Source organism: Anas acuta, chromosome W (assembly GCF_963932015.1).
Source record: "Anas acuta chromosome W, bAnaAcu1.1, whole genome shotgun sequence".
NCBI classification, from domain to species: domain Eukaryota; kingdom Metazoa; phylum Chordata; class Aves; order Anseriformes; family Anatidae; genus Anas; species Anas acuta.
Window position 1 is genome coordinate 2,024,340 of NC_089016.1, and position 14,323 is coordinate 2,038,662.

The 14,323-nt window shown below is 47.5% G+C and overlaps 1 protein-coding gene and 1 pseudogene across 1 annotated transcript in view; both read right to left on the reverse strand.

Moving 5' to 3' along the window:
- Positions 1-14,323, reverse strand: part of LOC137847096 (scavenger receptor cysteine-rich type 1 protein M130-like) — a 60,267-nt gene that overhangs the window by 8,781 nt on the left and 37,163 nt on the right. The gene's annotated exons all lie outside the window — the stretch shown is intronic.
- LOC137847325 (olfactory receptor 14A16-like) lies at positions 5,131-6,087 on the reverse strand (annotated as a pseudogene).

Here is a 14,323-nt window from a genome sequence, read left to right on the forward strand (position 1 = left end):
GTGTCACCCAGGGGCCGTTATTCCCCGCGGCGGGTCGGGAGCTGGAGCCTGCCTGCCACTGCAGGTGCACCAACCGCAGCCCACGTGACATGGCGCCCGGGCAGGAAGACGGTGGTTTCCTCCTGGCCCCGTGCCCAGGCATGGCCCTGCGGTGCCTCCCAGTCTCCCCACAGCTCCAAGCCTGGCAGAGTCCAAGAAGTGTTGGGACAATGCTCTCAGATGTACAGTTTCATATATATGTATATATATGTATATATATATATGTATATATATATGCATATATATGTATATATATGTATATATATGTATATATATAATTATAAATAAATATATATATAATAAACACATATAAAAATATATACTTTACTAATATATCATATCATATCATATTGTATTATAATACATTATATTTATTGTTACGTTGTGCTATGTTATTACATATTATATATTATATACTATATACTATATACTTTATATTACATATTATATACTATATACTTTATATTACATATTATATACTATATACTAGTATAGTATATATATATATACTATATAGTATATATATAGAATATAATATATATTATATAGTATATGTTTAATAATATATATAATACTATATAATATATTATATAGTATATAATTAATTATAAAATTTATAAATAATTTAATAATAAAATATATAATATAATATAATATAATATAATATAATATAATATAATATAATATAATATATTATTATATATACTATTATTATATATTATATAATATAATACTATAAAATATATATTTTTAGTTTTTATGTTATTTAAATAATATATATTATATTGTATTAAATATTATGTTATGATTTTTTATACATATCATACATATAGTGTTTAATATATATATACTTATAAATATAAACATATATTTTTTATATTTTTGATATAAATCTCTTATAGTTTTTTAGATACATATAATTTAATTTTATTCTCATGGCTGAAGTTGGTCTCACTGATCTTCAATTATTTCCAGAGCAGGATATTTCAAAATTCAGTTCAACCCAGCTCCAGGTGATGCCATAGCATCTTCACGTGCCATGGGCCTGTTCCTGGCCTGCATTCAGACAGCAATGACCTCACAAACACCTACACAATTCTTGGTCTGACAGCTCCTCAAGCACCAGTGGTCTCACAGGTACAATGCATGGGCCTTGCCCTGACCTATCAGCTACTTGATCACCAATGTCCTCCCCACAGACCCACACAAGCCATGTGCTTATTCCTGGCCTCCTGGCTTCTCAGGCACCAGGGTCCTCCCAGCATCTAGCACAGGCCATGTTTTCTCTCGGCCTGTCAGCTACTCAGGCACCACTGGCATCACTGGAATATTCACCTGCCATGGGCCTGCTCATGGCCTATCAGATCTTCAGCTGACAGTGACCTCGTAAGCACAGATGATCTATTGGAAGATGTCAGAGTCCCTGCCCATGACAGGGGGTGGGTGCTCATGCTCAGCTGGCTGTTGACCAAAATTCCCAGGTGCTTTTCTGTTGGCATCTGTCCAGCCACTCTTCCCCAAGCCTATGCTGCATGGGATTGTTATGATCCAAGTGCAGGAGCTGGCACTTAATCATTGTTGAATGTCATGTGATTGCACTCAGTTCATCAACCTAGCCTTTCCAGATGCCTCTGAAAAGCTTTCCTTCCTCAAGAAGATCAACTGTCCCAACTAATTTTTTATCATCTGCAAATGTACTAAGGGTGTGCTTGATCCTCTCAGTCAGATCATCCATCAAAATAGTAAACAAAGCTGGACCCAGTACAGAGGTCTGGGGAATGCCACCCACGACCATCCACCAACTGGATTGATCTCTCTTCACTCAGACTCTTTGAGCATGGCCATCCAGACAGTTCTTCAGCCAGCAAACTGTACTCTTGTCCAAGCCATGAGCAGATGGATGGGTTGTCATTCTGCAGAGCTTGCTGCTGCTGAGTCCACACTGAGAAGATGTAGCTCCTGCTATTAGGCTTTTTGTGATGCCCTGTGCTCAGTCCTTTCAAACCAAGTAAGCATGAAGCTGGTGCTTGTGATGAGCTGGTGCTCAGCTCGTGTTCCAGTTACTTGCTAGCACGTATCATTGTTGTTGAGTTTGTACAGCACTGGCATTCTTGCATTCCCTTTTGTCTCTGTTTGCTTGAGTCTGCATTGTCAATGGTAGTTCAGGAATACTGGAGGGGTGGCTGCGGGGAAGCATGAGGTTGCATCTGTCATGGTGGGACCTCGGTCAGCATTCACAGTGCAGTGACTCAAGCTGTGACACAGACAGGAATTCTATCTTTTGAGGGAATCCCAAAGGAAATTCCTTCTTGAAGGGTGATGCCATCCTGAGTCGTGTCCTTGCCTGTGCAACATCTGTCAGATGGCTGATATAAGTTTCTCCTCAAAAGAAAGTCCCGAACGTGAGGGACTGTCTAGAGCTGGGCTCCTCTCCACAGTTCTGACACAGTCTTCTCTTGCAGGGGCTCTCCAAGGGCTGCAGCCTCCTTCAGGCCACATCCACCTGCTCCCACATGGGGTCTTCCATCAGCTGCAGTGTGGAGATCTGCTCCAACATGGTGCACCACAGGGGAACATCTTCTCCAGCACCTGGAGCAGCACCTTACCCTCTTTCTTCACTGACCTTGGTGTCTGCAGGGTTGTTTTCTCTCACAGTTTCTCAATCTTCTCTCCCAGCTATTCCCTCATGTCATTTTCAACCCCTTTCTTTAAAAAGCTCTCACAGATGTACAAACAGCATTACTCATTGGCTGAGTTTGGCCAGCAGCATGTCCCCTTTAGAGCCAGCTGGAAGTGGCTCTTGTCTAAGAAGCGGCAGCTTCTGGACTCTCCTCACAGACACCAGCCCTGCAGCTGTCCCTGATACAAAACCAATAAGTAAGTCCAATACAACCTCCCACCCACAAAGTAAAAACAGAGCCCAGACAAGCAGCAGCAGACCCATGAGCTGGCAATGGCAAGGCACATCAAGGCCTGCTAGCAGAGGCAAACCCTGGGAGAACTGCTCTGAGGTTTTTTTTGGCTCTTCCCTCCATGGATGAGATAAAACAAGGAGGGTTTTGGCAGGGGTTGAGGTTAGAAACCATCCCAGGTGTTTGTACCATACCCAACACACCCACACATATCCCAGAGCAACAGGGACTGCACTTCCACAGGCCACCTCTGCACACCTGTGCATTTCCCTACAGGACACATTGGGTGACACACACCTTGGACATTCCAGGACCAAGGGGCCTCTGCAGAGACACTGGAGCTTGTCTCAGGGCATATGATTACCCTGATCTGGGCTGGAAAGTTTCCCAAAGTACTCAGTGCAGTATTTCCAGCCTGTAGAATTCAAGTAATAGTCAAACAAGCTTTGAGAATATGCCCCAAAACACACCTGCACAGCCATGGGCCTCCTGCTGCCTCCTCAGGCCCTGAATCACAGCTGATCTCAGCAGAACATCCCCACCCATTGCCTCCTTGAGTCCTGTGACCTGACCACATCCATGTCATCTCACCTGCCTCCTCCAAGACCAAGGGATTGTTGCATGACCTCTCAAGCCCTGCCCAGCCTCATGAGGTCAAACTGCTTCAGTTAGGTGTCTAGACCACAGGAATGCAGGATTTGGGGCTTAGGTGTTCAGGTTAGGGTTTAGGGATTAGATCTTGCCTTCCAGGGTTAGTGGTTGGGCAGAGTATTAGAGGGAGGCCTGTGTTTACTGCTTTGGTTTCTGTCTGTGTGTAGTGTAGAGACTGTTATTTGTTGGGATTTTCTTCAGGGCTCTGTTGAGGAATCATGTTAAGGCTGGAATTCAATGCTAGGGATGAAAGGCTGAGGAATACGGTGAGAAATGAGTTGAGTGTATGGTAAGGCCTTATGGATTTAGGATTTACTAACCCATGCCAGGTGAGGTTTGAGGTTCGGGGTAAGAGTAGTGGATTCCTTGCAGAAAGAGGGATAGCATTTAGATGTAGGGGTAGGGCTTACAGTTACTGCTTAGAAATATTGCCAGGGCTTGACATGGATGTTTTCCTAGTAAGTGTTGCAACAACACAGCCTTGCCCGAACCCCTCTCACCTCTTCCATATCTTTCCTTTCTGTTAGCCAAGTCCCTCTTTTCTCCACCAGATTTCCCACCTTTATTCACCCACCTTTCCCCTGTCCTCACAAGATACATCACCCTGTTGGGGGCAGCTTTCTGAAGGCCTTTATGACCTCAGAGGCTCTGCCTCCGTGCTGTTGGCCAGACAGGTTCTGGGACAGAAGTGACCTCACCGCCAGCACCCACAGTGCTACAAGGAGCTGTTGTTCTCAGGAGGCCTCTTCCCAGCCCAGCCCATGAAACACATGAGGTCAGTGGCAGTGTCCTTGCTGCAGGAGATGCCCTGACACTCCCCTCCACCGCCACCCCCAGCTTGGCCCTGGAGATCCTCAGGCAGCACCACTGCACACACTCAGCACACTGCTCTGCTCCCAGTACACCCCATGTCCCACACAGCCTTGCCCCAGCCCAGCACATCTGGGCTGGCCTGAGCAGCCATTCCTGAAGCCCCTGCCCATGCTGCCCATAGCCACTTAGCTGGCAGTGCTGCTCTGCAAAGCGAGGGGCTGTGGTGCACGAGGCCTTGCATTGAACTTGTGTGATTACATTTTATTTCACAGATGCTATGAGAAAGTCTTCACTGATTCACTTAAAGGGTTGTTGCACATTTATACAGCCTCCATATGAGACAGAACAATTTCATTCATTCATAGCAATGGGGGGAATTAAAATATTTATGTAGGAATGTAATGAACACAAACAGTCATAATGACAATAAAAAAGGAAAGGAAATGGGACGGGAAGGGAAGGGAAGGGAAGGGAAGGGAAGGGAAGGGAAGGGAAGGGAAGGGAAGGGAAGGGAAGGGAAGGGAAGGGAAGGGAAGGGAAGGGAAGGGAAGGGAAGGGAAGGGAAGGGAAGGGAAGGGAAGGGAAGGGAAGGGAAGGGAAGGGAAGGGAAGGGAAGGGAAGGGAAGGGAAGGGAAGGGAAGGGAAGGGAAGGGAAGGGAAGGGAAGGGAAGGGAAGTTATAAACATAAGCCTGGAAGGGGATGTACTAGGATTCATTATTTGTGGGTGAAGGGATCTTTATTAGTATTGAAAAATATCCCACATATTTGTTTCCTAACTGCAACCTTGAGCTCCTTGTTCTTCATGCTGTAGATGAGGGGGTTCACTGCTGGAGGCACAACCGAGTACAGCACTGCCAGCAAAAGGTCGAGAGATGGCAAAGAGATGGAGGGGGGCTTCAGGTAGGTAAATATAGCAGTGCTGAGAAACAGGCAGACAACAGCCAGGTGAGGGAGGCATGTGGAAAAGGTTTTGTGCCTGCCCTGCTCCAAGGGGATCCTCAGCACTGACCTGAAGATCTGCACATAGGACAGCACAAGGAAAACAAAACACCCAAATGATAAAACAGCACTAACCAGAAGAAGCCCAATTTCCTGGAGATAGGCATCAGTGCAGGAGAGCTTGAGGATCTGGGGAATTTCACAGAAGAACTGGTCCAGGGCATTGCCTTAGCAGAGGGGCAGAGAAAAGGTATTGGCAGTGTGCAGCACAGCATTGAGAACACCACTGCCCCAGGCAGCTGCTGCCATGTTGACACAAGTTCTGCTGGTCATTGTTGTCCCATAGTGCAGGGGTTTGCAGATAGCAACGTAGCGGTCGTAGGCCATGATAGTAAGGAGAGAAAACTCTGCTGTGAGAAAGATGGCAAACATAAAAAGCTGGGTAGCACAACCTGCATAGGAGATCGTCCTGATGTCCCACAGGGAGTTGGCCATGGCTTTGGGAACAGTGGTGGTAATAGTGCCCAGGTCAATGAGAGAGAGGTTGAGGAAGAAGAAGTACATGGGGGTGTGGAGGTGGTGGTTGCAGGCTATGGCTGTGATGATGAGTCCGTTGCCCAGGAGGGCAGCCAGGTAGATGCCCAGGAAGAGCCCGAAGTGCAGGAACTGCAGCTCACGCGTGTCTGAGAATGGCAGGAGGAGGAATTCTGTGGGGAAGCTGCTGTTGGACATTTTCTGCCTCTGGGCATGGTTGGCTGTCCATGTAGGAAAAGACATAGACAATTAAGACAGGGTTTTTGAGAAAAACCTACTTCATTTCTCACAGACCCTTTGCACACCCACTTTCATTCTCCCCATCTCAGGATGGTATAGTTACAGCTACCCAGCTAGCAATCTGCTCTCTGTTGGTTGAGTGCACTGTGAGGAACCTGGAGGCTTCCTCACAGAGAGGCCCCCACTTCTGGGGAGGTTCCTTTTGGTGGATGGCCTGAGATTTGAGAAGGGAATTCGTAGCTTTGTCCATGTGGGACTAAATTCCAAGGCCAGCATTCAGCATTTATGTTGGCACCCATGGCCATCTGCCCCTGAGACAAGATCACTGGGAGGGATTCTTCCACTTATAATCATAGAATCGTTAAGGTTGGAAAAAACCTCCAACATCATCCAGCCCATCCATTCTCCTATCACCAATATCACCCACTAAACTATGGCCTTATGTATTACGTCCAAGCTTTTGTTAAACACCTCCAGGGACGGTGACTCCAACACCTCCCTGGCAAGCCATTCCAATGCCTGACCACTCTTTCTGGGAAAAACATTGCTCCTAATTTCCAACCTGAACCTCCCTGGTGCAACTTGAGGCAATTCCCCCTTGTCCTACTGCTGGTTATCTGCGCAAAGAGGCTGACCCTCAGCACCCCACAACTTCTTTTCAGGTAGCCGTAGAGTCCTTCCTCTTCACCTTCTTCAGTGACCAAGTGACGGAGCCAGTAACCACTGAGACAAAGCCTGTTCTCACCTCAGCCTGTCCTCTGCTCTTTCTCTCCAGGCATGAGAACTGGAGAGGGCAGGATGGAGGAAACAACACTGTCACTGTGCTGTGTGCCCTTGGTGAATTGTACCCATCGTACAGAGAGGCTGTGCAGTAGCTTCATGCTCATTCTTCAGAAGATGGGCTGTGACACGGAGTCATACTGATGCCATTCCATCAGGCTTAGCTTCTCCCACTACACCTGTGCAATGTTCTCAAAGGGGTAACCATCCTTGTCTTTGAACCGATGTGAAGTGCCCTAAGGATCAGTACTTGCGAAGGCAGAGCCAGATCATTTCTCAGTCCTCTTGACTGCCCTGCCAGGAGCTCCACAGGTTAGAAGGGCCCTTTGGCACCTTGTTCCCCTGCAGACACCTCCTGAGCACCAGTGTCTGATCCTCAGCTGACCCCCTCCCCACCACTCCAAGGAGCTGACACACCCAAGAGCCCCAGCTGAAGAGAAAGACTGAAACAGGTGGAGGGAAAGGACAAGCAGCATGACCGAAAGAGGGGAGGGGAGAGACAGATGAGCAAGCAGAAAGGGGTCGCCCTGCCAAGCCATACCTGCTGCCTGCCAGGCAGCACCATGGCAGAGCAGTGGCTCTCAGCCCATTGCTGAGCACTGGGACAGGGCACATAACAGGAAAGGAAGATCTGCCTTCTTCTGGGGCTCTGGCTACACAGGAGGCAGCTGCTACCCAGGACCCTCCAGCCCAGAGGGCAGAGGCTCTGCTGGGTGGGAGAGGAGAGCTGAGGGGGGTAGCTCAAGGACGGAACCTGCACTGCAGGGGATGGCAGGAGGTGCCTATATGTCCTCTGCAGCAGGGTTTCCCTTTGCGGTTCTCTCTTTCCCTGCTGATCTCTGCTGCCTGCAGCCATTCCTGCCAGGAGTTGCTTCTCTGTCGCCACATCTGTGCCCTGCCAGTGCTCCTAGAACCCGTCCCATCTGTTGTGCTCAGCTCTGCCCTGCACCCTCTCAGTGTGTACAAGTGCTGAACAGCAGGTCACAAAAGCCCTGATGAAATTGGGAAGGTGGTGCTGCTGCATTCTGAAGGGCTCTTGGTACTGAATGCCCTTTCTGAGGTTCCTCATAAAATCTGGGGTGACATGAAATCTCTACTCTGTACAGCTCTGTTTCCATTCCCATCCTGATGAACCAAAGAGAGCTGAAAGCACAGCTTCAGGAAAGCCTCAGACTTGACCTTCCTCCTTGTCAGAGCAGTCCGCTCTGACATGGTCTGGGGGTGCCATGGAGCTGGGAGCTGCCTAACCCAGGCAGAAGTCTGCAGGCACCACCTGGTCCCTGCCATGCCCTGCCCTGCCAGGAGGGCCCTCCAACCACACACAGCTTCTCCCCGCAGCACCCTGGGCAGCTCCCCAGGCAGGCTGAATGCTGAGCCTGGCAGGCAGCAGAGGCCCTGCCTCAGCACACAGCCCCTGGGGCATGGCAGGGACCCTGCTTTTCACCACAGCCCAGGCTACCCCTGCCTGCACCCCAGCTGCACAGCCTGCAGCCGGCCCCATATGAATCAACCCCCATGTCCTGTACTTCTGACAGCTGCATCTGGTAAACCCTACTCTGGAGTATGTCATTTATACAGTAGAGACAGTAGAGTCCTCCTGAAAGATCCCATAGGCTGTGGGATGTGCCAGCAAATGTGGAGGCACCACAAACAAAAGCAGTGTTGCCCTGCAGCCAGAGATTTACCCTGTTCAGGGCTCTGAAGATTTCTCCCGCAGTAAGCTCTCAGCATCCCCCCTCCACACTGCCTTTAACATCTCCCTCCCTTCTCTCAGCCACCCTTGTCCCTTGTCCCCTGAAGGCAGTGCCCTCAGCCCTGCTGCGCTCTGCAGAGGAGCTGCTCCTGGGCAGAGCTGTCACTTTGCAGTGCTGCCCACTTGCCAGGAGCTCCCCTTGGGCCCAGGAGCCCAGCCCAGCTAAGCAGCACAGGGAGCTCTTGACAAGGCCTCCAGGGGAATCAACTTTGAAACAGACTGGTGCAATCTGTTTTATTTTTTTTTCTTTCAGCTGGGGATGATCACTTATTTCCAGGAGTGTGTTTTCCCCTAATTCCAGAGAAGGGTTTGGTGTGAGAGTACTAATTTCTTGTCCCATTATGAGATCAGACACCCACAAAGTGACAGGGAGGCTGCATCCCATCTCTTCCAAACGTTTGTTGATATTAAGCGGGAGGAAACTTTTTCACAGAAACTGAAATCCCTCTGTGTACATAAGCTACACAACCAATTGTTGTCCTGTAGGATCATTGTATCCTAGAATCCTTTGGGTCTGAATGGACCTTAAAGACCATCTAGTCCCAACCCCCCTGCCATGGGCAGGAGCACCTTTCGCTACACCGGGTTGCTCAAGGTCCCATCCACCCTGATCTTTGACCATTTTGGTTAGGCTTTGGAACAGGTTACTCAGGGAGGTGGTGGAGTCACCATGCATGGGGATGTTTAAGAAACCTTGGTGCTTAGGGACTTTGTTTAGAGGGTAATATAGGCGGTTGGGGGACAGTTGGACCAGATGATTTGGAGGTCTTTTCCAACCTTAATGGTTCTATGATTCTAGGAATTGTAGGCCTCCAGGATCTTAGAACCATAGAATGCTTTGCATTAGACAGGACATTAAAGACCATCTAATTCCAGCCCCCATTCCATGGGCAGGGGCTAATCCAATGAGATTCGGTTTTTCAAGCTCTCATCCACCCCTACTTTGAACACTACCAGGGAGGGGGCATCTACAACTTCTCTGTGTAATCTTTTCCAGTGTCTCACCACTCTTTGTGTGAATAATTTCTTCCTTAGATCTGATCTAAATCTACTCTCTTTTAATTTAAAACTTATTGTCTTAACACTGTGCTCCCTGATAAAGTGTCTCTCCATCTCTCTCCTATTGTTCTCCATCTGTTCTGCTATGGAGGGTGAGGCTGAGAGTGGCTGTGGGGAGCTTGGTTACCTCCTGGGGATAAACTACAACACATCCAGGGACACAAATATGACCAACAAGTGATAAAGGAAGCAGTGGAGGGAACCAAACATGGTCAGTCACACTGACTGGTGAGAGCATGGAGAGAGGGTTTCCCAACATTGTCAGTTGGGAAACCAAGGGAAAAGGTGTAAAAGGACATGTCCTATGAGGACAGCCTGAGGATCCTTTGGCCACCTAGTTTGGAGAAAAGAAGGCTGAGGAGTAACCCCATTGTTCTCAACAACTTCCTGAGGGGGGGAAGTGTTGAAGGAGGGGATGATCTTTTCTCTCTTGTAACTGATCACAGAACATGTGGGAATGGCACATAGATGCACCAGGGGACGTTCAGATGGGGCATTAGGAAAATTTTCTGTACTGTGAGGGTGGTCAAACACTGGAACAGGCTTCCTAGAGACCTGCTTGATGTCCCATGTCTGTCAGTGCTCAAGAGGCATTTGGACAATACCCTCATACATACTCTCTAATTTATGTTTAACACTTAAGAGGTCAGGAAGTTGGACTAGATGACCTTTGAAGGTCCCTTCCAACTGAACTATTCTATTCCAATCACTACAGACTTGGCTAGGCCCCATTTGTGTATTGGAAGGCCACAATAATGTCTACTGGAGTCTTCTCGAGGCTAAGCAATCCCAGCTTTCTCAGGCTGTCTTCACTGGAGGTGTCCTTCTTGTGCATGGTATACTTTTGTTAGCAGTGTAGTGGGCTGCAGGGAGTGCTTCAGTTAGTTGTCCTTGCAGTGTCAAAGAATCACAAAATGGCTTAGGTTGAATGGGACCTAAAAGATCTTACTGTTTCAAGGTATGTGCTTTAAGCAGGCATGCCACCTACTAGATCAGGTTGCCCAGAGCCTTCTCCAGTCTGGCCTTGAACACCTCTAAGGATGGGGGATCCACAATTTCTCTGCGCAACCTCTTCCAGTGACTCACTATCTATGCAGTCAAGAATTTCCTCCTAACATCTAGTCTAAATCTATCCTCAGTTACTTGAAGACCTTTCCCTCTTGCCCTGTCATTATCAACTCGAGTAAAGAGTCCATCTCCATCCTTTTTTCAAGACCCCTTTACGTACTGAAAGGACACAATGAGGCCTCTTCAGAACCTTCTCTTCCCCAGGCTGAACATCCCCAGCTCTCTCACCCTTTTTTCATAGGAGAGGAGCTCCAGCCCTCTGATCATCTTTGTGGCCCTCCTCTGAACTTGCTCTAACAGGTCGACATCTTTCTTGTACTGGGGTCCCCAAACCTGAATACAGTACTGCAGGTGGGACCTCACAAGGGCAGAGTAGAAGGGGACAATCACCTTACTTGTTCTGCTGGACATTCCTCTTTTGATGCAGCCCAAGATGCAAACTTCACAATGTTTTGCACACCCCCAACCTACATGTCATTGGGGGCAGGATGAGAAACAGAAACCCTTGATGCTGTGCAGACATGGTTCATCGATATGTGAATACCTAATATCTGACAGAAATCTCCCTTTTTTACTTGAAAGCCTTTGCCCCTTGGCCTATCACTACATTCCCTGGTAATGAGTCCTTCCCCAGGTTTCCTCTAGGCTCCCTTTATGTACAGGAAGGTTGTTGTAAGGTCTCCCCAGAGCCTTCTCTTTTCCAGTAAATAATAATGATAATCATCATCATCATCATCATCACCATAATTCTCCCAGTCTCCTCTCTTAACAGAAGTGCTCTAGATCATTTTTGTTGTCCTCCTCTGCACCTGTTCTAAGTCCATGTGTGTACTAAGCTGAGCTGAGACATGAAAAAAAAAAAAAGATAGGAATTTATTTAGCTATTTAAACAACAGTAGCAAAATCTGTTTTTGTCTTTTATTGGTGGTGTGAAGAACATTAGGAAGTATGGCATCTGCCTTCATATTGACTGGTTACACATGATGAAGCACTGCAAATAGCTAAACATCTGCCTGTCAATGGCAAATGATGAATAATAAGTTCTGTTTTTTGTTTGTTTGTTTGTTGGTTGGTTTGTTGTTGTTGCTTGTGTGCACATCTAGCTATTAAACTGTCTTTATTCCAGCCCACTTTTTTTTTTTTTTTTTTCACTTTTAGTCTTCGGTTCTTTTCAAAACATCCCACTAGGTAGGAGGAATGAGCTCGTAGACCTGTGCTGCTTAGCTGCCTACCAGGTTTAATCCACCACACAACTTTACTGAAGTCAAAGTGTATCGATATCCACTGCTCTGTCCTCTTCTTCTAGGCCAGTAATTTCATCGGAGCATTTCCTGTCCCAGTTGGTCAAGAGTGACTTCCCCTACATGAAGATATCCCAACTGCTCCTGATGATTTTATTGTAGTTCCTGTGTCTGGAACAGGGTTCCAGGATGAGCTGCTCCATCACCTTCCCAGGGATGGAGTGGAGCCTAAGCAACCTGCACTTCCCTGGGCCCTCCTCCTTGCCATTCTTGCAGCAAAGATGGACATTTGGTTTTATCCAGTCTTGGGGCACTTCTGCTAGTCACCAGGATTGATCCAAGATGACCAAGAGTGGCCTTGCAAGGACATCAACCAGCTCCTTCCACTCTCATGAGTGAATCCCATCAGGTCCAATAGAATCATAGAATCTTAGAATGGTTTGACTTGGAAGGCACCTTATAGATCACCCAATTACAACCCTCCTGCCAAAGAAGATGAACAGAGCTGGCCACTCTTTAAGAATGTTCTCCTTAGAGCAAAGGAACTCTTCATCCTCCTGCATAAGAAAGTGGGTGGGGAGGGCAGACAACTGGGGCAGCTCAGCAAGGACCTGATGGTCAAACTGAGGCACAAGAAGGAAATGCACAGGCAGTGGAAATGGAGACATGTGGCCAGGGAAGAGTACAGGGATGCAGTCCGGATATACAGGGATGGGATCAGGAAAGTCAAGGCATAGACAGAACTGAGCTTGGCAAGGGATGCAAAGAATAACAGGAAGGGATTCTAGAGATACATTGGCCAGAAAAGAAAGGCAAAGGAGAGTGTGTCTCTTCTGACGGATGAGAAGGGTGAACTGGTAATAGCAGATAAGGAGAAGGTTAAGGTACTCAACAATATCTTTGCCTTGGTCTTCACTGCCAGTCAGGCTTCCCAAGTCTTTCTTTTCCTTGAACCTGTAAATGGAGGCTGAGGGAGTCAAGTCTCACCCACTGTAAGTGAAGAGTAAGTTTGAGACCACCTGATGAAAGTAAAGACATGCAAGTCTATGAGGCCTGATGACTTGCACCCCAGGGTCCTGAAGGAACTGGCTGATGCAGTTGCCAAGATTCTTTCTGTCATATTTAAAAAGGTCTGGCAGTCAGGTGACTGGAAAAAGGGAAACATCATTCCCATTTTTAAAAAGGGTAGAAAAAGGACATGGGGAACTACAGACTGACGAGCCTCACCTCTGTGCCTGACAAGATCTTGGGAAATCACAGAATCACAGAATTTCTAGGTTGGAAGAGACCTCAATATTACCGAGTCCAACCTCTGACCTAACACTAACAGTCCCCACTAAACCATATCCCTAAGCTAAGCTCCTCCTGGAAGGTCCTCCTGGAAGCAATATCAAGGCAGGTGCAAGAGAAAGAGAAAGAAAGACGTGATCCGAGACAGCCAGAATGGCTTCAGTAAAGGCAAATCATGCCTGACCAAACTGCTGGTTTTCTACAATGAAACGACTGCATCAGTTGACAAAGGAAGACTGACCGATGCCATCTACATGGACTTCTGTAAGGCATTTGACATGGTCCCACACGACATCCTGGTCTCCAAATTGGAGAATCCATCCTGGTCCAAATGTCTGCACCAGAAACTTATCCTCATCGTGCTCTAGTAGTCTCTTGAATTTCTTGAGGGTTGAACCACTCAGTGGGTAAGGAATTGGCTTGAAGGTCACACCAAGAGAGTGGTGGTCAATGGCTCCATCTCCAAGTTGGAGGCAGGTGAAGAGAGGTTTACCTCGGGGGTCTCTCCAAGGACTAGGACTATTGAAAATCTTCATCAATGAAATAGACAGTGGGGTTGAGTGCACCATCAACAAGTTTGCTGATGACATCAAGCTGAGAGTGCAGTTGATTGAACAGAAGGAAGAGAAGCCACTCAAAGGGACCTGGACAAGCTTGAGAAGTGGGCCCAATGTTAACATAATGATGTTCAACAAGTCCAAATGCAAGATTCTGCACTTGGACCAGGGCAATCTCAGCCATGAGTACAGACTGGGAGAAGAAATCATTGAGAGCAGCTCTGCAGAGAAAGGTCACTCATGGAACAAATACTTTTTCAGATATGAGGTATGATAGTGCTGGAAAAGAGTTTCTGTCCTCAGTGGAGGGAAAAAACATTAGTGATTTTTTCACTCTGTTTCATACTGGATTCCCCTGGAGGCCCAGGGACTTGTCAAGAGCTCCCTGTGCTGATGAGCTGGGCTGGGCTCCTGGGCCCAAGGGGAGCTCCTGGCGAGCAGGCAGC